Source organism: Somniosus microcephalus, unplaced genomic scaffold (genome assembly GCF_052327205.1).
Source record: "Somniosus microcephalus isolate GS21.2 unplaced genomic scaffold, FLI_Smic_1.0 unresolved_chr4, whole genome shotgun sequence".
NCBI classification, from domain to species: Eukaryota; Metazoa; Chordata; class Chondrichthyes; order Squaliformes; family Somniosidae; genus Somniosus; species Somniosus microcephalus.
Genome location: NW_028225182.1, coordinates 2,827,226 through 2,853,539, shown reverse-complemented (window position 1 = coordinate 2,853,539; position 26,314 = coordinate 2,827,226). Strand labels below are relative to the sequence as shown.

At 46.5% G+C, this 26,314-nt stretch overlaps 2 non-coding genes across 2 annotated transcripts; both read left to right on the top strand.

The window, feature by feature from the left end:
* Positions 1-6,127: 6,127 nt before the first annotated feature.
* trnav-uac (transfer RNA valine (anticodon UAC)) lies at positions 6,128-6,200 on the top strand. Its single transcript has one exon. It is a non-coding gene; the product is annotated as a tRNA-Val (tRNA).
* A 9,032-nt stretch (positions 6,201-15,232) lies between these two features.
* On the top strand, positions 15,233-15,306 carry trnan-guu (transfer RNA asparagine (anticodon GUU)). The gene has a single exon. It is a non-coding gene; the product is annotated as a tRNA-Asn (tRNA).
* Positions 15,307-26,314: the final 11,008 nt, after the last annotated feature.

The window sequence follows — 26,314 nt, the reverse complement described above, 5'->3', positions numbered from 1 at the left end:
TGGAGAAGCTGCATTGGTTTTCATTACAACAACAACAACTTCTATTTATATAGCGCCCTTAACATAGTAAAACGTCCCAAGGCGCGGCACAGGTGTATTTTAAGACAAAGGAGGTTGAGTGGTGAGTTGATAGAGGTGGACAACATTATCATGAGTTTGAATAGGCTAGACGGGGAAAGGCTGTTCCGACTAGTTGATGTTAAAAGGGCTAGGGGCCACAGATTTAACGTTTTGGGTAAGAGATATAGGGGGAACGTTGGGAAAACATTTTTTACGCAGCGTGTGTTGAGGACCTGGAATTCGCTGCCGACAGAAGTGGTGGAAATGGAGACACACACTGTTTTCAAGTGGATAATGGATAGGCACTTGAGGGAAATAAACTTACCGGGCTACGGGGATAGAGCGGGGGAATGGGACTGACTGGATTGCTCTGCAGAACACCAGCACGGACTCGATGGGCCGAATGGCCTCCTTCTGTGCCGTTATGACTCTGTGACTATGAACTATAGAGCAGTGATAATGGGGCCTTCAACTATCCTAATATAGCTGAGAATCTGGTTCAATATAGAAAGTTCAGAGGAGAAGTGAAAAGGAAAATAAGAGGGACAAAGAGAAGGTCTGAGAATAGAATGGCAGCTAACATAAAAGGTAATCCCAAAGTCTTCTGTAGGCATATATTACCAAGTTTAACGACACTAAGTTAGTGGCAGAATATGTAGTGTGGATGGGAGCAGAAAATTGCAAAGGGACATTGAATGAATTGGCAAAATTAGAGGCATCAGATTCAGAAGATTCGAGGGAAGACATTTCGGGACTTTAATGAGTTAGAAAGTGTTCGATCCGTGGTTCAGTGGATAAATAATCACACGGATGCTGTACATTAACAAATAACAGGTCTTTACTGAAGGAGGGTAATCTCTAGACTGGGGTACAGAGGCATGCGCAAAGCTTATATACCGGTGTGGTCACTGCCGGTACTACAGTATACAGGAGCTGTAAAAAGTAGTTCGGAGTTAAAGGCACATACACTATAATTCCCCCCCTTTTAGATTAATAATACCCCCTTAATATTCAAATAACAATTACATTTTTACATGTACATCAAATAACAAAAGTCCATTTATAGATTCAGTCTTTGGGGCGGCTTCCTGACCCTTTCGGGATAGCGCCTTTCCAGAGGTTCTTGTTCTTGGTGCAGAGGCGATTCTGACCCCTTTTCATTGGGTAGTTCATCGGGTTCCACTGCTACTGGGTCTGAAGTAGATGCTACCAGTATGTTGGGTTCATCCCCAGGTACTCGAGACATGGGGTTGACGCATTCCTGTGACGCTAAGATCTGATCGATGTGGCGTCTCACAATGTTCTCCCTGACATCCACTGTGTACATTAATGGCCCCTGCCTTGTACATATTGTTCCGGGTTGCCACTTCTCTGTTCGATAGTCATGGGCCAAGACTGGTTGCCCTACATTGAAGCTCCTTGTCGGCTTCTCATTGATGTGCTGGAATTGTTTGTCCTCAACATTTCTTCGCACATTTGGTCTGAGCAAGTCCAGACGAGATCTTAACCTTCGGTTAAAGAACATCATGGCCGGGGTCTGGTTGGTAACTGCATGTGTCGCGTTTCGGTAGGCTAATAAGAAATTGTGCATCTTATGCTGTAGTGGAATTTCCTCGTCGCACATGGCCTTTATCGCCTTCTTAAAGGTTTGTACGAACCTCTCAGCCAATCCATTGGTGGCTGGATGATACGGGGTGGATGTGTAATGCCTTACCCCATTCCTTTTCATGAATTTTTGGAACTCGTCGGCCACAAACTGTGGTCCATTATCAGAGCAGATCTGCTCTGGCAAACCGTTTCTGGCAAATATGGTCCATAGGACTGCAATCGTTTTCTTTGTAGTGGTTGAAGACATCTTTATCACCTCAGGCCACTTTGAATGAGCATCCACTGCTATCAAGATCATTGAGTCCATGAATGGACCAGCGAAATCAATGTGCACCCATTGCCATGGAGAGTAGGGCCACTCCCATGGGTGTAGAGGGGCACGTGGTGGTGCATTTTGGACCTTCTGGCATCCTAAGCAGCTCTTAGTTAGGTCTTCGATTTGTTGATCGATTCCCGGCCACCACACATAAGCCGTAGCAAGGCTTTTCATTTTCACTCCCCCCAGATGACCTTCATGTAGCTCATTTAGCACTCTCTCCCTTAACTTGGTGGAATCACCACTCTAGATCCACACATTACTGTCCCCTGGCATACTGACAGCTGTTCTCTTCTGGATGAGAATGCTGGAAACAGTGAGTTGCCATGTGTTGGCCATCCCCTCACCGTCAATTCATATACCCGTGACAGCATCGGATCATTGCGGGTCTCCTTCTCTATATCCTCGTTTGTTACTGGCAATTGTTCAATTATCGACGAATAAAATATCTTGATAGGGTCCACTGCTGGTGCTTCCTCCACAGTAGGCAGTGGCAGGCGGGATAGCCCATCAGCATTCCCATGCTGTTTCATGCCTTTATATTCTATTTCATATTGATTCGCCCCGAGAAACAGGGACCATCTTTGTAACTGCTGTGCAGTCATTACTGGCACGTCCTTCTTAGGATTAAAGTTGGAAACAAGTGGTTGGTGGTCAGTCAGCAAGGTGAACTTCTGCCCATGCAGATAGCGGTTAAATTTTTTTACTTCCCATACTAGGCTGAGGGCCTCCCTGTCAATCTGGGCGTAGTTGCGCTCGGCTGAGATTAGTGACCGAGACGCAAAGGCTACTGGCCTCTCCAACCCATCTGGGAATTTGTGCGACAGCACCACTCCAATGCCGTAGGGTGATGCATCACATGCCAAACGAATTGGTAGTGCTGTGTTGAAATGGGCCAACACCTGTTTTGATATGATCAATTTTTTACACTTCTGGAAAGCTCGTCTACGTTCGTCATCCCACCTCCATGGTACCCCTGATTGCAGTAGGGTGTTCAGCGGGTGTAGACAAATTTGGTAAGAACTTGTGGTAATAGTTTACCAGCCCGAGGAACGACCTCAGTTGTGACACATTTTCCGGTGCTGGAGCCTTGACCACTGCCTCAATCTTGTCAGGGGACTTATGTAACACCTCTTCATTGATGACGTGGCCGCAATACGAGATCTATTTCTGGAACAACTCGCACTTGTGGCGATTAGCTCGTAGCCCATACTCCTTTAATCTGGTGAGCACCTTCTCCAAGTTAGCGAGGTGATCACCGTAATTTTCGCCCGTGACCAAGATGTCGTCCAAATAACACTGGGTCCCTGGAATCCCTTGCAGGACCTGATCCATCGCCTTTTGCCAGATAGCCGGAGCCGAGGCTACTCCAAACACCAGCCGGTTGTATTGATAGAGACCTTTATGAGTGTTGATCGTAAGGTAATGTTTTGAAGCTTCTTCTACCTCCATTTGCAAGTACGCCTGGGCTAGATCAATTTTGGTGAAGCATTTACCTCAGATAGCGAGGCAAAAATATCCTCAATTCGTTGAAGCGGATATTGCACCATGTGAAGGACTGGGTTCACTGCCACCTTAAAATCCCCACAGATGCAGACCTTCTTTGGTTCCCCAGGCATATTACTCAACGACCTCTTCATTACAGGAACGATGGGTGTAGCCCACTCGCTCCAGTCCACTTTGGACAGTACTCCTGAACGTTCCAACCCTTCCAGCTCTGCTTCAACAGCTGGTCTGATCGCATAAGGCACTGGTGTGGCCTTCAGAAACTTTGGGCTTGCATTTTCCTCTATTTTAATCGTTGCTGTTATTCCTTTTAGTGTTCCTAGTCCCTCCTGGAACACTTCTTTTGCGTCAGTTAGCATTTTTGACAGTCGTCCAGGTGTGACGTCGTCATCCTTTTTGGCCTCAACTTTCAGTGCCTGTATGGAATGCCAATCTAATTGTATCTTCCGGATTCTTTCACGTCCTAGCAGTGGTGGTCCTCCATTTGGCAATACATATATATCCATTTTAGGTATTTCCTGGCCTTTATATGTCACTTTCACCCTTATTTTTCCTTTGGGGTAGACTTTTTGCCCCGTATACATCTTCAAGACAATCTCTGTAGCTTTCAAGGGTATGTTTGAAAATAGCTGCTTGTAGTCTCTTTGATTTATGACTGTTAGAGCTGACCCTGTGTCCAATTCCATTTCCACTTGGACTCCGTCTATCTTGAGTGTAACCCAGATAGTCTGGTGATCCTCCATTTCGGTTACATTATGTAGTTTCAGACAACCCAGCTCCTTGCTTCCGGAGTGTGTGTCACTTTTCTGTTCGTCTGAACCACTGTCCATCACCTGGTATACCTTTTTTGTACTTCTCCTGTGGAGATTTCTTACTGTTGGTTTTCTTCCCAGACCTGCAGACTCTTGCTATGTGTCCTGCTTTCCCACACTGTCTGCACACTTGGTCCTTGAACCAACAATCTTTCTGGTCATGTGCTGTTCTGCCACAGCGATAGCACTTCCCTGTTCCATAGGTCATTTCGTTGGTGCCATATTCTTGCGGTCTCCGTTGTATCTCTGCAGCGCCCCTTGCGGCTGCTTCATGTGATACTGCCATACTGAAAACTTTGTCCATCGTAAGGTCCTTTTCTGATAGAAGCCGTTTCTGGGTCCCTTCACTTTTTAGCCCACACACAAACTTGTCCCTTAACATGTCTGCTAGTCCCGCTCCAAACTGGCAGTATTTCGATAGCTTGCGCACTTCTGTTAGGTACTCAGCATTGCTTTCGTCTTTGTGTTGGTTCCTTTTATGGAACTTAAATCGTTCTGCTATCAGCAGTGGTGTGGGGTTTAAGTGGTCCTGTAGGATTTCTACTATGCTTTCAAAATTCTTGTTTACCAGCTTGTCTGGGGTTATTAGATTTCGCAGTAACCCATAAGTTTTTGCACCCATGGAATTTAACAGAACCAGCGCTTTATTAGCATCTGGCACTTCATTCGCCCTGCAGTACACCTCAATGCGTTCGACATATGTCACCCAATCTTCGACTTCATTGTCGAACATAGAGATACTGCCACTCTTCGGCATCCTTGGTTGTGCATTAACTATCACCAATGGCGCCTCCCGTGCTTCCCCTCATTCTCCGCTGGCACAAAATGGCATCTCCCGCGCTTTCCTTCCTTCCCGCGCTCGCCCTTCTTCTCCGCTGCAGCTTCTCAAAATGGCGTCTCTCGCACTCTTCCTTCTTCTCCATGGCTCAATGGCGTCCCTTGTGCTGTCCCTGCTTCTCCGTGGCTCAATGGCGTCTCCTGCGCTCTTCCTGCTTCTCCGCGGCTCAATGGCATCTCCCCTTGCTTCGCCCCATGTACCCTGATCAGCCTGTGATCCCTGGCTGTGCTCTGCGTGTTCTTCTTTTGATACTTTTCAACGCCGCTCAGTCTAGAACCCGACTGTTTCTTACCCTCTCTCTTTCTGGTTTGCAGTATTTTTCCTCGACGCCGCTCGGTGTTCAACCCCCGGCTGCGCCCTGCGCTCTTCACCCTCTGTCTTACCCCGTCGATGCTGCTCGGCTCTCTGCCGTCGGTCGGCTCCAGCTGCCACTGCTCAGGAAGGGTCTGCTCTGGACGCTCTGGACCTGTCGCTGGTCTCTTACTGCTCGTTGTGGCTGGGGAACCAATCCCGGCTCTCCACAGCCTCCCCAGCGAAGTTGGATCTCTGTCTGACTGCTGGGCGGTTGCTCGTGGTCGACGCCCGTGTTCCTGACCTCAACTACTTTTTTTTTTCTTTTATGTTGCAGGTAGATTCGAATCGACACTCGTCGCCGCTGTTAGATCCGTGGTTCAGTGGATATATAATCACACGGATGCTGTACATTAACAAATAACAGGTCTTTACTGGAGGAGGGTAAACTCTAGACTGGGGTACAGAGGCATGCGCAAAGCTTATATACCGGTGTGGTCACTGCCGGTACTCCAGTATACAGGAGCTGTAAAAAGTAGTTCTGACTTAAAGGCACATACACTACAGAAAGGAACATTGTTGAAGTGTGCAGTTTTGTTCAGAGAATGTTAGTGATGGGAAATTAAGTCAGAATCTGGGCGTCAGCATTTCACCTTCTCCCTGAACAGATTTTTCTGGAGGCAACGTGCATCAGTAGTTTCCGTAATGTAGCGGTTATCACGTTCGCTTTACATGCGAAAGATCCCCGGTTCGATCCCGGGCGGAAACATTATGGTCAAGAGCATTATTTACGTACAGTAAATTAATATACAGTGTGTAAAATCAGATAGGTGATAAAATTTCATCAATGAATAAAGTTTCGCAAATTATTAAAGTTAAGTTATTGAAGTTTCGACTGTCCCTCAGTGTGAGCATTTCTTTCATTCTGCAAAATCAACGCTGTCGGTTAATGAATGGTGATTAAAACAATTAAACCACTAAACTACCAGAAAACACTTTAAAGAGTTTATCACAATTGCTAATATTTCTTATCTTTTTTCTTGTGTTTTTTCAGCTCTTGGTCCTTTTCAGCTCCTGACTGCGGATATTCCTCTGATTAAACTTGAACAAAATGCAATATCTCGGAGCCCCGGCCTTGGTTAACACCAACAGATCTAAGTCGCATTTCAGGCACGGAGACAAACCCATTAATTAATCGCTCTTCCCCAGCTCCAGTGCTCAGGTTGTTATTGTCCATCCCAGGAACCCGGGCCAAACCTCCCCATACACCGAGCACAGGCTCAGGAAAACCCGGGGGAGATGATAACCCGGTCACTGAGCCTCCGAGCAACATTGAACAAGCACCCGGACTGAAACTTTCTAAATCCGGAAGTGAGAACTTGCAAGTGAGCTTTCCAACAGTCAGGCTGGTCGGGAGATCTATGGCGCTGCGTTCAAATCGCAGTCTCTTCTGAAAGCGTGCGTTCAAATCCCACTTCTCACTTTGCTTATATTCAATTACTAAGTGCAACTCATTTCTTTTGACGCCACTGTGAAACGCTTTGGGGCATCCCTCAAAAGTGGGATTCAGTGGTTCACCTGCTCGCTTAACATTTCCATCTGACCTGGTACTGAAAGTGGAGACGTTTCCGCAGTGTAGGAGCTATCAGGTACGTGGAATCATTTTGTTGGATCTTGCTCCTCTTGCAGGTCCAGGGGCGGGTTTGCTCTCCTGTGAAAGGACATAAGAACATAAGAACAAAAGAATTAGAAGCAGGAGTAGGCCATATGGCCCCCCAGCCTGCTCCGCCATTCAATCAGATAATGGCTGATCATCGACCTTAACTCCACTTTCCTGCCTATCCACATGTCCCTTGATTCCACTACAGTCCCAGAATCTATCGATCTCTGCCCTGAATATACTCAACGAATGAGCATCAACAGCACTTTGGGGCAGAGATTTCCAGGGAAAGTGGCTGCAATCCTTTTATATCTTACAATGGCTGACGTCACAAGCACCGAACATTTTTAAGCAAACTCCTAAATTAGAGTGTGTAAAATCAGAAGGGATAAAATTTCATGACATGCAAAGCAGGGAAATTACTATGTGAAATGGGACGTGGATAACATTAATATCAATATTTTTCTGCCAGACAGGGTGGTGGAAGCAGATTCAATATTAACTTTCAAAAGGGAAATAAATTGAAAAAGAAACACTTGCAGGGATTTGGGAAAAGAGCAGGGGAGTGGGAATAATTGGATCGCTCTTTCAAAGAGCCAGCACAGGCACTATGGGCCGAATGGCCTCCTTCTGTGCTGGCTGATTCTATGGTTCTATAATAAGTTATTACAGTTTGTCTGTCTCCCAGTAAACTTGTTAGCAATTCCTGCAGTGAGCAACACAATGTTGTGGGTTGATTAATGATGATTGAAACAATTATAAAGAGTCTCACTGACTTGACTCAACCCTTATTACCTTTGGTTAACAAAAATCTATCAATCGCAGATTAAAATGAACAATTGATGCAGCATCTTTGAACGAGCTATCCAATTAGTCCCACTCCGCTGCTCTTCCCCCATAGCCTCGCTGACCCTCCTGCCAGTGGAAACTGTTTCCCCATAATTTCGATCACCTCTATTAATTCTCCCCTGAACTGCGATTAATGGAGTTCAATGTGGGCAAGTGTCAGATCATCCACTTTGGGTCTAAGAACGATCGGTCAGTGTTTGGTCTGAAAACATTATGTCAGGGAATATTTTTTCTGTGAAAAAACCGGTCCTGTTAAATTTAACAAATTTGTCTCAGATCCCTGCTCTTACAAGCAATGAACATTTTAAACCACTCTCGTAAAATCCAATGTATAAAATGAGATGAGTTAAAAGTTCAGCACATGAAAAGAGCAAAATAAATGACTGAACTTTCGACTGTCCCTCAGTCACCATATTAGAATAGTTTTCATTCTGCAAAAAAGGTTATCGGTTAATTAATGGTGATTAAAACATTTCTTATTTTTTCACATTAGTTGCATGTTAATTATTTACTTAAATATCTTCACTTTAATTAATTAAAAACGGTGATGTCAAAGTTATTTCCCTAACCGAGAATCGAACCCGGGTCACACTCACTGATAAGACCAGGTTATTGAATCATTTAAGGGTGTCCTCGAAAAATATCACTCTGCTAAATTAAAAACACGGCTACCATGTGCTTCGGTGTTGAAGAAGGGGATTGAACATGACAATAAAAAAACGCCAGATAGCACCCGCGGTGACAGGAACGCGTCTATTGCGAAGTAACCGCTGAGCTAAAGCTGACATCGAGCAACAAGCGGGAAACCGCTCAGTATAAAGGATGAGCTCACAAATATCAGGCACAGTGCAGTCTGGTCAACGTCAAGCCCCTCCTTTCTTATTCAACAGAGGAAGAAGAGACATGAGTGTGAATCAGACGCCACAAACTTTAATTAAAGGCACAAATACTTACAAATCTTTTCACTGTAAAATGTTTTCACTTTATTTCAAAGCTGACTGCATTTAATCTGAATGTCAGCACCATGGGATGTTAGTTCGCAACTGTTTCTATTTTCTGATCACGGTGGAAATAACCGGTCCTGTTCAATTTGACAAATATTGCCCCAGATTCCTGGTGTCATCAGCAATGAACAATTTAAAACAGACTCCTAAAGCAGTGTGTAAAATGAGATATGGGCAACAGTATAAGTTATTGAACTGTCGACTCTCCCTCAGTTAGCATTTCTTTCATTGAGCCAAAGAAAACTATCGGTTAATTCATGATGCTTTACCGTGAAAGCAACAAACAAAAAGTTTAACAAAAACCTTCGGCCAACGTGGGCCCCGGTCCCACGATCGTGCTACCGACTGAGCTCGCATAGCCTGATCACTTTGAGTATCTATTGTCACTGATCAACGCTGGTACAGTAATTAGTGTGGATGGGAGCAGGGAAATGCAAAGGGACATTGATTGAGTGGCAAACTGGAGGTTATGATTCAGAAGATTCAGGGGCGACGCGGAAATTCGAAAGTTTAATGACTTTCAAAGGAACATTTTTGACTTGTGCAGTTTCAGTCAGAGAAATGTTAGTGAAAGGAAATTAATCCAGAATCTGGGATTCAGCATTTCACCTTCTCGCTAAACAGTTCTGAACAGAGGTTTCTATAGTCTAGTGGTTATTACGTTCGCCTCACACGCGAAAAGTCCCTGATTCAATACCGGGCGGGAAAGATTATGTTCGAAAATGGTTCCTGGTTCGAAACTGGATAGGAATCGTCATCATTAAAATAGAACAAATATGAAAATGGAAAAATTCATCTTGTAATTAAATATAAATAAAATATCGCATAGAGCTCGTATATTACCTGGGCCCGGACCATTCTTCACAGACTCAAACTCAACAGATACCGACAGTCTCACTCCGGATTCCCTGTTCTAACTGACTCTACCTGGTTCACACTGCGCTGCTCATTAATGATTCTTCAATCAGTGAATTACAGGGTTTGGCGGCACAGTGATTATGTTACTCGACTTGTAATCCAGAGGAAAATTGGAATGGTGGGGAGAAAATTGTCCAGTGCTCGCTGGTGGGAGAGGTTTGCCTTGAGGGGGAAGCGATGAATCGCCATTGCAGTGCTGGTCACCGCCACAAACTCTGTTCCTCAACCAGCGACTTCATGATGATCTGGAGACCTGAGTTCTAATACAGCATCAAGGTTGCAAGCTGCCTGGTTCAGCCTCAGTGGCCAGGGATTGGGATGAAGTCGGTGGCTGGGGAACGGAGTTTGTGTCGGGGACCAGCACCGCAATGGCGATACATCGCTGCCCCCTCAAGGCTACTTGTAAACCTCGCCCAGCAGCAATATTGGAAAAACTGGACAATTTTATCTCCACCATTCCATTTTGGCCCGGCCTTTTCTCATCCATACCTTCAGCTTCTACACTTCCCGCTGCTGAGCAGCCAATCACACAGCTGCCATCAAAATCACTTTAATTTGTCCAAATTTTACAACCGAGATTTAAACTCGGATCACTGCATTCAAAGTCCAGAGTGCGCACCATTACCCCACAGGAGCCTCACGCAGAGTTCTGAAGCCAATTTGCTTTTTTACAAATTAATTCTCTTTTCTCCAACTCACCTGCCATTCACAGCTGCTGAGCATTTCCATCAATTTCTGTTTTTATTTCAAACTTCCAGCATCCGCAGCATTTTGTCTTGTGTTAGAAAAGCAAACGGGATCCTGGGCTTTATAAACAGAGGCATAGAGGGCAAAAGGAAGGAAGTTATACCAAACCTTTGGAGTATTGTGTGTAATTCGGGCACTGCGCTTGAGGACGGATGCGAGATTCAGTTCCGTGGAGTAGTGGAGAAGAAGAGGTTGTTCTCCTCAGAACAGAGAAGATAAGGGGAGATTTTGTCGACGTGTTCAATATCATGTAGAGTTTTAATAAAGTAAATAAGGAGAACATTTTCCGGCGGCAGAAGTGTTGCTAACCAGAAAACACATATTAAAGTGATTGGATAAAGTATCAGTAATAAGGTTCTCTCGGGCTTTTGTTGGCCGATTTACTGGTAAAGCTGGGAATTGAGGGGAAACTGGTTCATGGTTTGTAACACAAGCAGTGCGCGGGGTCAGACCGGCCCGGCTAGCTCAGTCGGTAGAGCCTGAGACTCTTAATCTCAGGGGCGGTTTGTGTTTCAAATTATTGGGCTGGTTTCACCGGCGATCCCCAGCTCTAAATCCCCCGGCACCTCTCGGTCAATGACTCTTTCAAAAAATGTGATTCAACAACATTATCAGGAAATCTGAAGTGTTTATAAACACCGGAAGCTGACACACCAGGGAAGACCTCACAGTCTTGGACACACAGTGAAATACACTGAAGTGTTTATAAAAAGTTACAGAACACAACACGTGTGTAAAATTCCCCGTTGTTTTCTCGGCCCTGATGGGTTGTGAAGGGAGAGACGGGCCGAAGTCCCACTGAGCCGCGCTGACCCCGAGCCAAGGTGAAATTAAAGTCAGTTCAATCTTTAGCAGCGGGCGGCTGGAGAGAGACAAGATTCCGGAATCAAGGAGAGATTTTCTTAATTTGTTGAACAACATTTATATGAAACACTCATTGACCGAGCTGGGAATCGGCTTTAAAACCAGCCCAAAATTTAAAACGCAAACTCCCCACCTTGGGGATGAAGTATCCGACACTGCACCGACTGGGCTAGCCGGACTGGTCTGTCGCAAGGACCCTGCCTGTGCTCCAGTTTCCTCTCAATTCCCCGGTTTATCAGTAAATCCACCAGCAAAAGCCCGAGGGAACCTTATTACTGATTCATTGTCCAATTACTTGAATAGAAAGCGAGCGGAGGAGAAGGATTGAGAGTTTTTAGTGTGGGACAGAAGTGATGTTGTTTGACGGAGAAGCGACACAATCTCAATCAGTGCAGAGAGAGGTGAGTCAGCGGGTCACCTTCTCCCTTAACACATCCTTCTGACTCGCGGCTGACAAACTGAGCAGAGCTTTCGGGACTGCAGCAATTATCACGCTCGCCTTACACGCGAAATGCCCCCGGTTCCGCTCCAGGGCGGGATGAATGATTTGGAACTTGCTCCAGGTGAACCTCCAGGGGCGAGTTTCTCCCCCTGTGTAAAAGCGGCGACAATTGTCGGTCCCTGTTAAACTGAACAACGGCTGCAGCAGATTCCCGGTGTGACAAACACTGAACATTTTTAACCAACTCCTCAAATATCGTCTGTAAAATGAGAACTGATGACAATTCATCACAAGCAAAAGACAAAACACTTAAAAAAGTTTTGCCTGTCACTCGGTGACCATGTTAGGATTTCCTTCAGTTTGAAACAGAAAGTCGATTCATCAATTAGAACAATTGTTCATCTTTTTACAGAGTTTAACGAAATTCAGATAATAAAGTGTATGAAAACAAAAGTTAATCCCGGACCTGCATTTGTAAACCACATTTCTCTTCTGTGATGCTCTTGCTATAATCAACGGCGGTAGAGTTTCTGCAGTGTAGTGGCTGTCACATTCCCCTCGCGCACGAAATAGTCCCCGGTTCGATACCGGGCGGAAACATTATGAAAACCTTCCCCATTAAAATTGAATTAATATAAAAATATGGAAGAACTGATTTTGTGGTTAATTATCAATAAAAGTAAAAATCTCAACGAACCCGTATATTTTCTCTGTATATTTCTGCACAGACTCAAACACAGCACAGATGACAGTGTCCCTCCCTCACTCCCGCTTCCTGCCCTGACGGTGCCGAAAGCCCCTCTCAAAGCTGCACATTCGGCTAGTTTCAGTGGATCCGCGGGTGATCTTTAAAGGATCCTGCAGCGTCGCCTCGGATAATAACCATAGATCGTCACCATATTTCACACACCGCAGCAACCCCGTCCATTTCAGTCTAAGTCCCCTTTTTAACTCTTTCGCGCCAGGCAAACTGTTTGTACAAAATTACATTTTAGGTGAAAACACAAATCAAAATCAAAAATCAAATCAAATCACATTTTATTGTCATTGTAAGTGCACAAGTGCAGTACAACGAAATGTAGGCCTGCGGCTCCCGAGAGTGTACATTTAGATTAAGACATACACTCTCGAGCCGCAAGCCGACATTTCATTGTACTGCACTTGTGCACTAACAATAACAAAAGACATGTTCGAGCAACCACAGCACCAAGAGCGGGTAGGCATCCACTTGAAATGTACAGTGAGGTGAAATATTACCACAAGCTCCTGATGGACATGTTTCCATGTCTAAAATGCACGCACCGAACAATGCAGCTCCTGGGAAAACTGCAAATCCAGGCAGGGCTGTCCTGCATCATTTGAAACAACAGACAGACACAAGATTCTGCCAGTTTCCAATGTCTTCTCCTTCTGCTCCTATCACTTCTTTCCCTCCAGCTTCCTCTGCTCCTCCAGCCTGCAGGTGAATTAGATGCCTGATGTAAACGCAGCGGGTTCATGACATAAACCCTTCCCTTTCCCTCCGAGAGGATGACGCACTGTAGGTTGCTCCGTAGCCGCAATAGCTCAGTTGGGGGGAGCGACTTGAAGATTTATAAAAGTACAAAAGCAAAATACTGCGGATGCTGGAAATTTGAAATAAAAACAGAAACTGCTGGAAATACTCAGCAGGTCAGGCAGCATCTGTAGAGAGAGAAACAGAGTTAACGTCAGACGAACGGTCATCGACCTGAAACGTTAACTCTGTTTTTCTCTCCACAGATTTAATAATGGTCCCGGATTCAATCCCGGGATTCGGCAGTTTTCAGTTCATTTGAGTTTCTTTCCGCTGCCATTCTCGAACTGAACGATTTAAACTGGAATTATTTCTCCGGCACTGAAAGTTTGGCGATTGAATAGAGAGACATCAAGCACGGCAAATATTTATAACGTTTTAGATTAATCGATTTCCTTCTGTGTTTTTCTCTGGATGTTGTCTCTCTCGGTGCTGGGCGAACAATTCATTGATGCATTTGTCCTGAACTGAAGCCTTTTGCCCATCTCGCGGGGTCAGAGCCGCTCTGTCTGTCTCTTACCTGCTTGTGACCATTATCGGGAACAGGCCGCCTGTTCAGCGTTCATCAGCAAACCTAGAAACACAAATAAACAGAAAGCTGTGTCTCTCAGCCCCGGTGGTAAAGGTGCAATGGATGTTAATCCAAATGAAGCCCCCGTGAGATTCTGTGTGGATTGGTTTACTTATAAAGTTTGTATTTTAAATATTTAGAAATTGCGTAAAATAATGAAAACATCCTGATGGTTTATACGGGGATCGAACCCGCGAGTTTGGCGCTATTAGCACCACGCTCTCACACAACTGAGCTAACCGGCTACAAAGCACCCATTGGCCAGGCTTGAACCCAGGCTGGGGAATTATCGTTCAGGCTCACACTGGGTGACCGAGTTACTGCACAAACATTGAACACACCACATCGCTTAAACATTGTTAACTGTTCGTATATACAACTGGGCAGAGTGTAAATCAAAAGTAACAGAGAAAGAGCTCTTTAGTTTAACAAACCTCATTCTAAAAATAATTATTGCACCACCGCTGAACAGCCCCTCCCTCAGTCCCGGTATAAAAACAGCCGGTGGGACCCCGACTGGATTCCAACCCCCAGCCGGCGGCTGGAGCCGAATCCCCGGCTCAGATGTGGTTTCACGCTCATTCCTTTAGGAAACGCGGGTTCGGGTACGAAAAATCTCTCCTGATTCGCTCCCCTTATAGTGAAGGAGACAAAAAGTAACTAAAACCTGCCGAAACCTGGGATGGTCAATCTAACGCTTGCCCAACTAAGCTGTTTCGGCTTTACGGGCTGTGGTAGATTCGTTGTTCTCATTCAGTTTCTACTGACCCCCACATAGAGCAGACAGGGCAGAGTCCCATCATTGGCCTGTGCTCTGGTGTATCTGGTTCCCAGGGCTCACAGTGAAGCGACCACGTGTATATCTGATCTCCACATTGATGAACAAATACAACAGCAAAAGAACTCGTGGGAAGATTCCAACAGTTGTGAGAAACCCAGACACCATGTTAATATCTCACCGTCACCATTGGTCGATGAACCGATCTAATGGCTCAAAGCGGGTTTTCACATCAGTTTGTTTAACGGATTTTCTTTCAGCGACTATTTCCATGTTCCGACAATAAATGTTACATTTCTTTAATTTGCACAAGTAAACAGAGTTTGGACAGTTACTATCTTGCTCTCCGTGACCTGAGGTTTTATCTCGGTAATCTCCGGCTTTAGTATATGTTGTAAATAATCTTAGAACAGGTCTCTGTGGCGCAATCGGTTAGCGCGTTCGGCTGTTAACCTAAAGGTTGGTGGTTCGAGCCCACCCAGGGACGGTGTTTTAACTTTTCCAGGTTTTCAAAATGTGCATTTTGGCTGCAAGATCATGGGATAAACTGTCGCACTGGCTACAATGTCGGTGAGTATGAGATCATCTACTGGGATCCGAAAAAACCGTTTCGTAACATTTTCTTAATGGTGACAGACTAATAGCAACATGAGGAGGCCCTTCAGCACCTCAGCCCTGTTCCTTCATTCAATTAGATCCTGGATAATCTGTATCTCAGCTGCATTGGCCCGCCTTGGTTCCATATCCAGCTTCACCAGTTTGGAATGGTCTCATTTTTAGGTGCGCCTGGTGCCGCTTCTGGCCTGCTCTTCCACACATTTCACTGAACCAGGTTCGGTCCCCTGGTTTGACGGTAATGGTAGAGTGAGGGATCTGCCGGGCTAGGAGGCTACAGATTGTGGTTGAATACAATTCTACTGCTGCTGATGGCCCAGAATTGTACAGAGAAAATACACGTGTTTTATGAGATATTTTATTTTATTAATATTTAATCACAAAATGATTTCAACTTTTTCATATTGATTCAATTTTAATGGGGAATATTTTACAAAATGTTTCCGCCCGGTTTCTAACGGGACCTTTCGTGTGTTAGGTGAATGTGATAACCACTACACTGCGGAAAGTCTGCTCCATGAGCTGTCGTTAGAACATCACAGAAGAGAACCGCAGTCTACAAATGCAGGTAATAGAATCATAGAGTCACAGAGTCACACGGCACAGAAGGAGGGCATTCGGCCCATCGAGTCTGTGCTGGCTCTCTGTAGAGCAATCCAATCAGCCCCATTCCCCCGCTCTATCCCAGTATCCCTGCAAGTTTATTTCCCTCAAGTGCCGATCCAGCCTTCCCTTGAAAACTGAGTGTCTCCGCTTCCACTACTTCCGTCGGCAGTGAATTCCAGGTCCTCACCACTCGCTGCGTAAAAAAGTTTCCCCTCACATCCCCCCTATATCTCTTGCCAAAAATCTTAAATCTGTGTCCCCTATTCATTTTCTCTGTTAACTATTCCAAGGAACATCCCAAAGGTTTAAAATTGTGGATGTTAAAATGCATCCTTTCCATCGGGGAATATGAAGCCCGGTCTCTCTCGTGACAGGCAAAGATACTCACAACTCTACTAAGGAGAACTAACAAATACAAAATCTGTCAGAGCAACAGTCGAGCTGTGAACAGAGTGAGAAGGACACAGAAGAGACGGACATAGAGAGAGAAAGAGACAAAGAGAGAGAGAGACGGACACGCAGAGCGAGATCCTCAGTTTGACGTCTCACAGAGTGGGCCCAGGGATGAGGGACTTCAGGTATATGCAAAGACTGGAGAAGCTGGGATTCTTTTCCTCAGAAGGTTAAGAGGAAATTTAATGGAGGTTTTCAAAATAAGGAGAATCCAGTGGCAGGAGGGTCGGTAACCAGAGGAAACTAATTGAAGATAACCAGCAAAAGAACCAGAGGGGAGATGAGGAGAATTTTTTTACGCTGCGAGTTATTGTGATTGGGAATGTGCTGCCTGAAAGGTCAGTGGAAGCAGATTCAATAGTAACTTTCAAAAGAGAATTGGTTTACTATTGAAAAGGAGAAATTTCCAGGGCTGTGGGGAAAGAGCAGGGGAGCGGGACTGATTGGAGAGCTCTTTCAATGTGCCAGCGCTGACTTGATTGGCCGAATGACCTCCTTCTGTGTCGTATCAATCTATAATTCCATGGTCTATGAGTCTCTCCGCCCTGGGGTCGAAGATCCAATGGATGTTCATCCAAATAATTCCCCATTGAGATTCGGTGTGGATTTGTTTCCTTATAAAGTTTGTATTATAAATTTCATGAAAAACCGTAAATTGCTGAAAATATTCTGATGACCCGAACGGGGATTGAACCCGTGACCTTGGCGTTATTAGCACCACACTCTCAGCAATTGAGGTAACCGGCAACAAAGTACCCCTTGGAAAGGTTCCAGCCCAGGCTGGGTGGTTGTATTTCAGGCTCACACTGGGTGACAGAGTTACTGCACAAACAATCAACACACCACATCGCTTAAACATTGTTAACTGTTCGTATATAAAACTGGGCAGAGTGTAAATCGAAAGTAACAGAAAAAGAGCTCTGTAATCTATTAAACTTAATTCTGAAAGTTATTATCACACCACCGCTGAACAGCCCCTCCCTCAAACACTGCCCTGATATAAAACCAGCCGGCGCGACCCTGAGCCGCTGTCACCACAACCGGACTCGAACACGCAGCGGGCGTCTGGAGCCGGATCCAAAGGGTCAGATGTGGTTTACATATAAGAACATAAGAAATAGGAGCAGGAGTGGTCCATTTGGCCCTTCAAACCTGTTCCACCATTCAATAAGATCATGGCTGATCGTCTATCTCATCTCCACTTTCCTGCACTATCCCCATATCATAAGAACATAATTGATTCCTTTAATATTCAAAAATCTATCGATCTCTGTCTTGAATATAGTCAATGACTGAGCTTCCATAGCCCCCTGGGGTAGAGAATTCCAAAGATGCACCACCCTCTGAGTGAAGAAATGTCTCCTCATCTCAGCCCTAAATGGCCAACACCTTACTCTGAGACTGTTACCCCTGGATCTAGACTCCCCCAGCCAGGGGAAACATCCTCCCTGCATCCAACCAGTCAAGCCCTGTAAGAGTTGTGTATGTTTCAATGCGGTCACCTCTCATTCTTATAAATTCTAGAGCATATAGGCCTAGTCTACTCAATCTCTCCTCATAGGACAATCAACCCAGCCCAGGAACCAGTGTGGTGAACCTTCGTTGCACTCCCTCTATGGTAAGTATATCCTTCTTGAGGTAAGGAGATCAAAACTGTACACAATACTTCAGGAATGGTCTCACCAGGGTCCTATATAATTGCAGTAAGAAGTCTTTACTGTTATACTCAAATCCTCTTGTAATAAAGGCCAACATACCATTTGCTTTCCTAATTGCTTGCTTAACTTTCCATGATTCGTTTACAAGGACACCCAGGTCCCTCTGAACAACAACATTTCCCAATCTCTCACCATTTCAAAAATACTCTGCTTTTCTGTTTTTCCTACCAAAGTGGATAACTTCACATTTCTCTAGATTATATTCATTTGCCATGTTCTTGCCCACTCACGTAGCCTGTTTATATCCCCCTGAAGCCTACTTGCATCCTCCTAACAACTTTGTATCATCAGCTTACATACAACTTAATATTCCCATCCAGCTTTGTATACAACATTTGGTCCCCTCATCCTATTGATCTGGGAGGCGCGAGTTCAAGATCGGAAAATCTCCCCTGATCCTCTCCCCTTATGGTGAAGGAGAAACAAATTAAACAAAATTGGCGAGACCCTGGATTGAACCAGGGACCTTTAGATCTTCATTCTGACGCTTTCGAAATGAATTGTAGCCGGGCCGCAATGGCGGACTGCAGCTCCCACAATGCCGAGCGACAGCGAAAGGTCCCTATCTCTGTGACACAGGCCGCACTGCACTCTGGGGGCAGAGCTCGCACATGCGCACCTGAGGCACCCGATGAGCCGCCGCTTTCTCTCTGCGGCGCGGGACAAACTTTCAGTCTCTCCGTTAACAGTGAGCGGTGATTTTGCTGGAAACTGACGACACTTTCCCTTTTAATCGCGCGATTTTATGGCCGTAAACAGCGCGCATGCGCAGTGAGCTGGGTCACAGCAAGATGGCCACCGGGCGGCGAGTGACGCCACAATGCTGGCTGACGTCAGAAGGCCGTTGATTGGCGGTTTGCTCCGGGGCCGAGGGTCAGGGGTGAGGGGGCGGTTCTTGTATCCGGCCAGAGAGCGGGCAGGCGCTGAGATTAGAGGGAGACCGGGGTAACCTGCATTTCACCATCGCCTTTCACAGCCTCAGCCCGGCCCAGAGCCTCACACACAATGGGGGGCTTGGCTTGTGAAGGGAGCTCACTCCAGGAAAAGCGGCAGGCACAGCAAGATCCCACGCACAGCACTGTGAGCACAGCAGGATCCCATACACTGCACTGTGGGCACAGCAAGATCCCACACACAGCACTGTGGGCACAGCAAGATCCCACACACAGCACTGTGGGCACAGCAAGATCCCACACACAGCACTGTTGCCAATGGCCAAATAATCCACTTTAGTGATGTTGATCAAGGGAGAAATATTTGCCCCAGACCCCGGGAGGACTCGGCCACTCTTCTTCGATATGCTGTCGTGAGATTTTTTACATCCACCCGAGAGGGCAGACAGGGCCTCGGGTTAATGTCCCATCCAAAAGATGGCAACTGCGACAGTGCGGCACTCCCTCAGCACCACACTGCAGTGTCAGCCTGGATTTTGTGCTGAACTCTCTGGAGGGGGGCTTGAACACACAACCTTTATGATTCTAGAAGCGAGAGAGTGTTACCAATGAGCCAAGGCCGACACCGAGTACTTCAGAACGCTCCTTAATTGTTCCGTCCCCTAACCCAATGTCTCTTTTTTTCCACAGGAGAAGTCGTGCTGAAACTTCCAGGAATTTTGAGAAGGAATTTTCACCGGTGTTGAATAAATGTTCTGGAAAATACTTCATTCCGACTGGAAACTGCTTTGGATGATCACATGGCCGGGAGGCACCGAGACAATTCGATGAGACTGTGAAGGACGTAAAGTGAAATCAGGTACATGGCGAGCAATGGTGTTCAGGTAATTGGGATCCCCGGGGTAATGGCCACTCTGTTCAGGTAACTGGGGATCCCCGGGGTAATGGCCACTCTGTTCAGGTAACTGGGGATCCCCGGGGTAATGGCCACTCTGTTCAGGTAACTGGGGATCCCCGGGGTAATGGCCACTCTGTTCAGGTAACTGGGGATCCCCGGGGTAATGGCCACTCTGTTCAGGTAACTGGTGATCCCCGGGGTAATGGCCACTCTGTTCAGGTAACTGGGGATCTCCGGGGTAATGGAAACTCTGTTCAGGTAACTGGGGATCCCCGGGGTAATGGTCACTCTGTTCAGGTAACTGGGGATCTCCGGGGTAATGGCCACTGTGTTCAGGTAACTGGGGATCCCCGGGGTAATGGTCACTCTGTTCAGGTAACTGGGGATCCCCGGGGTAATGCCCACTCTGTTCAGGTAACTGGGGATCCCCGGGGTAATGGTCACTCTGTTCAGGTAACTGGGGATCTCCGGGGTAATGGCCACTCTGTTCAGGTAACTGGGGATCCCCGGGGTAATGGACACTCTGTTCAGGTAGGAAGTTTAAAAGGAAGTGGAACAGTGCGGGGAGAAAGTTGGCTGATGATCGGAAACAGAGGCTCAGTGTTAATGGGAGTTGCTCAGATTGGTGAAGGGTTGGAAGTGGTTACCCCAGGGCTCAGTGCTGGGCCCACTTTTCTTCTCCCAATACAGAGACTGTTTGGATTTTCACAATCTCAACATTTGCTGATGGCACAAAAGTAGGAGGTTTGACAAACAGTAATGAGACTGTAAATGTGTTCAGGAAGACATTGTGTAGAAAAGGAAAAATCAACCTGGCATTTAATTATTTTGGTCTTAAATTGATATCCTCTGGTTACCGACTCATGAACCAGCGGTGACAATTTTCTATCAGTTACTTGATCAAAACACCCCTCAAAATTTTGAACCCCATTATCTGACCCCCTTTTCAACTTCTCTTCTCGTAAGAAAAGTTCTGTGAAGTCTCCCGTCCTTGGGATCATCTCAGTGAATCTCTTCTGCACCTCTCCATGGCCCCGACATTCTTACTAAAGTAATGCATCAAAATCGGGGGACAATATTCTGACTGTGGACCAACCCATGATGTGTCCAGGTGTAGCATTAACTCTCCATTTATACTCTGTGCCCTTATTTATAAATCCTCGGATACCGTGTGGAATTTTGTAAAACAGCTTTATCAACTTGCCTCCCACTTTTAAAGATTTGTGTATCTGAATCCCTGAATCTCTCTGCTCCTCCACTCCTTCTACAGTTTTATCGTATAGTGTCTATTTCCTCTCATTCTTCTCACCTCACATCTCTGCATTAATTTCCATCTGACATCGACCTGTCCAATCTGCTCACCTGTCTCTCTCCTCCTGAAGTTGTCCACAGTCCTCTTCATGGTTAACCTCACTTCTTATCTTTGTGGAAGCTGCAATGTTTGATATTGTGCTCCAAACACCCAAATTCAGGTCAATCATATCCACATATATTGAGAAAAGCAATGGTGCCCACACTGACCCCTGGGGATCACCACTGTTTAAATCCTTCCAGTGCAAAAAACAGCTGTTAACCAGAACTCTGTTTTTTGTTATTTACCCATTCTGTCTCTCTCTCTCTCCCTCCTATCCAACCTCTCACGTTCTTTATCACTTAGTTCTCGGACACAAACAGACACATTTCCCCTTTTCTCTGTCCTTCTCAATTAAAACTGTTTCTCCCCTTTGTCGCCCCTAGTCTCGCTCCTTCTCACTCTTGTATCCACACCATCTCTTGCACTCCCTCCCTTTCCGATCCTCCCTTATTCAGACGCTTACTCTCACACACTGTCTCTCTCAGACTCACTCTCTCAGACTCACTCTCTCACACACTGTCTCTCAGACTCACTCACACAATGCCTCTCTCAGTCTCACTCTCTCACACACTGTCTCTCTCAGACTCAGTCTCACACACTGTCTCACTCACACTCACTCTCTCACACACGGTCTCTCTCAGACTCTCTCTCTCTCAGACTCACTCTCTCACACACTGTCTCTCAGACTCACTCTCTCACACACTATCGCTCAGACTCTCTCTCACACATTGCCTCTCTCAGACTCACTCTCTGATACAATGCCTCTCTCAGAATCACTCTCTCACACTCTGTCTCTCTCAGACTCTCTCTCTCACACACTGTCTCTCTCAGACTCACTCTGAAACACTGTCTCTCGCCGACTCATTCTCTCATACAATGTCACTCTCAGACTCACTCTCTCACACACTGTGTCTCTCAGACTCTCTCTCACACACTGTCTCTCAGACTCACTCTGTCACACACTCTCTCTCAGACTCACTCTCTCACACACTCTCTCTCAGACTCACTCTCACACACACTGTCACTCTCAGACTCACTCTCTCACACAATGTCTCTCTCAGACTCACACACTCTCTCACACACTGTCTCTCAGACTCACTCTCTCACACACTGTCTCTCTCAGACTCTCTCACACACATTCTCTCTCAGACTCGTGCTCAGACTCTCTCTCCGACTCAATCTCTCAGACTCTCTCAGACACACTCTTTCACACACGGTTTCTCTCAGACTCGTTCTCTCACACACTGTCTCTCTCACACTTTTCCTCTCTCAGACTCACTCTCTCACACACCATCTCTCTCAGACTCACTCTCTCACACACTCTCTCTCAGTCTCACTCTCTCACACACTGTCTCTCTCAGACTCACACTCTCACACACTGTCTCTCTCTGACTCACCCTCTCGCAGACAGTCTCTCTCAGACTCACTCTCTCACACTATGTCTCTCTCAGAGTCTCTCTCACACACACTGTCTCTCTCAGACTCACTCTCTCACACACTGTCTCTCTCAGATTCACTCTCACACACTGTCTCTCTCAGACTCACACACTCTCTCACACTGTCTCTCAGACTCACTCTCTCCGACTCACTCTCTCAGACTCTCTCAGACACAGTCTCTCACACACGGTTTCTCTCACACATTTCCTCTCTCGGACTCACTCTCTCACACACCATCTCTCTCAGACTCACTCTCTCACACACTGTCTCTCTCACACTCACTCTCTCACACACTGTCTCTCTCAGACTCACTCTCTCTCTCACACGCGGTCACTCTCAGACTCACTCTCTCACACACTGTCTCTCTCAGACTCACTCTGAAACACTGTCTCTCGCCGACTCATTCTCTCATACAATGTCACTCTCAGACTCACTCTCTCACACACTGTGTCTCTCAGACTCTCTCTCACACACTGTCTCTCAGACTCACTCTCTCACACACTCTCTCTCAGACTCACTCTCTCACACACTGTCTCTCAGACTCACTCTCACACACTGTCACTCTCAGACTCACTCTCTCACACAATGTCTCTCTCAGACTCACTCTCTCACACACTGTCTCTCTCAGACTCACACACTCTCTCACACACTGTCTCTCAGACTCACTCTCTCACACACTGTCTCTCTCAGACTCTCTCTCACACATTGCCTCTCTCAGACGCGCTCTCTCACACAATGTCTCTCTCAGACTCACTCTCTCACACACATTCTCTCTCAGACTCATGCTCAGACTCTCTCTCTCCGACTCAATCTCTCAGACTCTCTCAGACACACTCTTTCACACACGGTTTCTCTCAGACTCGTTCTCTCACACACTGTCTCTCTCTCACTTTTCCTCTCTCAGACTCACTCTCTCACACACCATCTCTCTCAGACTCACTCTGTCACACACTCTCTCTCAGTCTCACTCTCTCACACACTTTCTCTCTCAGACTCACTCTCACACACACTGTCTCACTCAGACTCTCTCTCTCACACAATGTCTCTCTCAGACTCACTCTCTCACACACTGTCTCTCTCAGACTCACACACTCTCTCACACACTGTCTCTCAGACTCACTCTCTCACACACTGTCTCTCTCAGACTCTCTCTCACACATTGCCTCTCTCAGACGCGCTCTCTCACACAATGTCTCTCTCAGACTCACTCTCTCACACACATTTTCTCTCAGACTCATGCTCAGACTCTCTCTCTCTGACTCAATCTCTCAGACTCTCTCAGACACACTCTTTCACACACGGTTTCTCTCAGACTCGTTCTCTCACACACTGTCTCTCTCACACTTTTCCTCTCTCAGACTCACTCTCTCACACACCATCTCTCTCAGACTCACTCTGTCACACACTCTCTCTCAGTCTCACTCTCTCACACACTTTCTCTCTCAGACTCACTCTCACACACACTGTCTCTCTCAGACTCAGTCTCTCACACACTGTCTCTCTCAGACTCACTCTCTCACACACTGTCTCTCAGACTCACCCTCTCGCAGACAGTCTCTCTCAGACTCACTCTCTCACACACTGTCTCTCTCAGACTCACTCTCTCACACACTGTCTCTCTCCAACTCACTCTCTCACACACTGTCTCTCTCAGACTCTCACTCTCACACACTGTCTCTCTCTGACTCACCCTCTCGCAGACAGTCTCTCTCAGACTCACTCTCACACACACTGTCTCTCTCAGACCCACTCTCTCACACACTGTCTCTCAGACTCACTCTCTCAGACTCACTCTCTCAGACTCTCTCTCTCCGACTCACTCTCTCAGACTCTCTCAGACACACTCTCTCACACACGGTTTCTCTCACACATTTCCTCTCTCGGACTCACTCACACACCATCTCTCTCAGACTCCCTCTCTCACACACTGTCTCTCTCACACTCACTCTCTCACACACTGTCTCTCTCAGACTCACTCTCTCTCTCAGACTCACTCTCTCTCTCTCACACGCGGTCACTCTCAGACTCACTCTCTCACACACTGTCTCTCTCAGACTCACTCTCTCACACACTGTCTCTCTCAGACTCACTCTCTCACACACTGTCTCTTTCAGACTCACTCTCACAAACTCTCTCAGACTCACTCTCACAGATTCACTCTCTCACACACTGTCTCTCTCAGACTCTCACACAATGTCTCTCTCAGACTCCCTCTCTCTCACACTATCTCTCTCAGGCTCTCACTCTCTCACACGCTGTCTCTCAGACTCACTCTCTCACACACTGTCTCTCTCAGACTCACTCTCACACGCTGTCTCTCTGACTCACTCTCTCACACACACTCTCTCTCAGACTCACACTCTCAGACTCTCTCTCTCCGAATCTCTCAGACACAATCTCTCACACACGGTCTCTCTCAGACTCATTCTCTCACACACTGTCTCCCTCAGACTCTCTCTCTCAGACTCACTCTCTCACACACTGTCTCTCTCAGACTCAGTCTCACACACTCTCTCACACACTCTCTCACACACTGTCTCACTCAGACTCATAGATACATAGAAGATAGGAGCAGGAGTAGGCCATTCGGCCCTTCGAGCCTGCTCTGCCATTCAATGAGATCATGGCTGATCATCCAAATTCAGCACCCGGTCCCTGCCTTCTCCCCATATCCCTTGATCCCTTTAGCCTTAAGAAATATATCCAACTCTTTCTTGAATATACTTAATGAACTGGCCTCCACTGCCCTCTGTGGCAGAGAATTCCACAGGTTCACCACTCCCCAGGCCCGGACGATATGTATCCCAGGCTGCTGTGGGAGGCAAGGGAGGAGATTGCAGGGGCTCTGACACTAATTTTCAGAACCTCTCTGGCCACAGGGGATGTACCAGAGGACTGGAGAACAGCTAACGTAGTACCATTATTCAAGAAGGGTAGCAGGGATAAACCAGGGAATTACAGGCCAGTGAGTCTAACATCTGTGGTGGGGAAATTATTGGAAAAAATTCTGAGGGACAAAATTAATCTCCACTTGGAGAGGCAAGGATTAATCAGGGATAGTCAGCATGGCTTTGTCAAGGGTAAATCATGTCTAACAAATCTGATCGAATTTTTCGAGGGGGTGACTAGTGGGGTGGATGAGGGAAATGCTGTGGATGTGGTTTACATGGACTTCAGTAAAGCTTTTGACAAAGTCCCGCATAGGAGACTGGTCAAGAAGGTAAGAGCCCATGGGATCCAGGGTGCCTTGGCGCGTTGGATCCTAAACTGGCTGAGTGGCAGGAGGCAGAGGGTGATGGTCGAAGGTTGCTTTTGTGACTGGAAGCCTGTGTCCAGTGGGGTACCTCAGGGATTGGTGCTGGGTCCCTTATTGTTTGTGATCTACATAAATGATTTGGATGAGAATGTAAAAGGTATGATCAGTAAGTTCGCAGATGACACGAAAATTGGTGGGGTGGTAAATTGCGAGGAGGGAAGCCTCCGGCTACAGGACGATATAAACGGGTTGGTCAGATGGGCGG